General features: G+C 41.4%; 1 protein-coding gene across 35 annotated transcripts in view; it reads left to right on the forward strand.

Annotated features, from left to right (window-relative positions):
• Positions 1–2,143, forward strand: part of SORBS2 (sorbin and SH3 domain containing 2) — a 434,751-nt gene that overhangs the window by 336,624 nt on the left and 95,984 nt on the right. The gene's annotated exons all lie outside the window — the stretch shown is intronic.

The raw sequence follows: 2,143 nt of genomic DNA on the forward strand, positions 1-2,143 counted from the left end.
GCTCACTCTGGTTGGTTATCCTGTTGCTCATACGAGCATCCTGTTAATGATTTGTTCAGGTTCGGTGCCCTTCAGTCATGTGCCTTATTGAAGTCATTTTAAATTCCTTTTGTAAAGCAGATTCTGTATAACTACTTGAAATTATGCAACATAGTTGTTCAGGCCTAATTTCAAATGAGGCATACTGAACAGCTTTTTTATGAATGGGACATTTCCTGATTCTTGTTTAGTCCAGTTGGATTAAAAGGAAGTGGATAATGAAATTTAAACAGATCCACTTGAAGTAGTTGATCAAAAGATGTTCAAAATTTCAAAAGGCTGCAAACCAATGTCCCACCAGTGCAGAGTTACAGATGGCAGGCACTAGTATCGTGTAAATTCACGTTTGATGAAAAACCTAACAACCTTGTTTTCCCCTAGCCCTGACCACTGACTGCATGAAGCTGCTTCTGTTTTCTCTCCTCTAACAGTTCCCTTTCTTAAGCACAGTTGTCATACAGGAAGACTGGTATAAATATTTTTAAACTTGGATCCATGGAATTCAGTTATTTTTCTGAGGACTGCACTTTCTCTGGTAAAGTCAAGAGAAATAGTCAAGTGCAAACACACATATATGTGTATTACGAATATTTATATATATGTACAGGTAAACATGAAAAAGTTGTGGAATATGGGTCAAACACTGCTCACTTACTCATGAGTATTCTCATTTATATTAAGGTGTCTGACAATGGAGTCATATTCAGCCCTATATTTAGATTCAGTCCTATATTTAATTAACAGGTCACTGAATTACACAACTATAAAAATTCTGAATTGGGGCTCTCTGGTGACATCTCAATAAATGGAGGCCAAAGCCCTACTGGGTCACAGTATTGCCATATCCATAGCCCTGTCCAAGTATTTTTGTATGTTATCATTTACATATGGAGCCAGTGCAAAATTTAACTCAATATAATTCTGACTCTAAAATATTGTTAAGTGGTTGGACCCCAAAGTTGAGGAGACAATGTTCTGTGCACTGAATGGCTTTTTAAATTATGTGACAAGATTTTGGGGGAGTCAAGATCAGTAATTTGCACTTGCAATGCAAGTATAAAAAACTGGATTTTGTTGGAAACATCTAGGCATAGTGCTACTGCCCACTGGTTTTGACCAAACATGGAACTTTTAGCATAAAATAAATGCACATAGTTAAAACAGCCTAAGTGCAGGATTAGCCACCCCTCTAGGGAACTGCTTAAGTATTTTTAAGTCTGCATCTGAAATAAAAACTTTAGGTCAGTAGATTAAAATGAGTGGGTTTTTTGCTAGACCTGCCTTCTTTTATAGAGTCTTTTTCAGGGAGATCTGCTAAGATCTAATCTAATTATTACTTTCACACCTCATACCACTGGGTGACCAGAAGGGGATTTTGTATTTCTACAGCATATGTCTCTTGACTACCAGCAATGACTCAGCCCTAATGCAATGGGAAGGATCCTTCCTCTGAAGGAAGAAGGCAGGAGTCCCATGTGGAGGAAAGACTGCTGCCAGTAGCCACAATAGCAACAAGAATTACCACTGTTTCTGTTACCAACCTTTTCCCCTTCCATTCATCATTCACTTATCAAGAAGAGTTAAATGCAGGGGGAAGATACTGAGAAGGCTGGTAGCAGATGTCTGTGGTCCTGCCAGTGGCTCTATCCCCACATGTGAAAAATCTCTAATATACTCTCCTGTGAGGGGTGGCTTCTTCTGTCATGGAAAAGAGAATTACTAATGGAAAGTTCATAGATTCATAGATTTTTTGGGTCGGAAGGGACCTCAGTGGATCATCGAGTCTGACCCCCTGCCCTGGACAGGAAAGAGCGCTGGGGTCAGATGACCCCAGCCAGGTGTTTGTCTAGTCTCCTCTTAAAGACCCCCAAGGTAAGGGAGAGCACCACCTCCCCTGGAAGCCCATTCCAGATTTTGGCAACTCTTACCGTGACGAAGTTCTTCCTGATGTCTAGTCTAAATCTGCTCTCTGTCAGTTTGTGGCCATTGTTTTTAGTTACTCCAAGGGTCGCCCTGGTAAACAGATTATCTCCTATCCCTTGCTGCACACCCCCCCCCCCCCCCCCCCCCCCCCCCCCCCCCCCCCCCACCAAAACTACCACCC

Source organism: Alligator sinensis, unplaced genomic scaffold, assembly GCF_000455745.1.
Source record: "Alligator sinensis unplaced genomic scaffold, ASM45574v1 scaffold528_1, whole genome shotgun sequence".
In the NCBI taxonomy this organism is placed as follows: domain Eukaryota; kingdom Metazoa; phylum Chordata; order Crocodylia; family Alligatoridae; genus Alligator; species Alligator sinensis.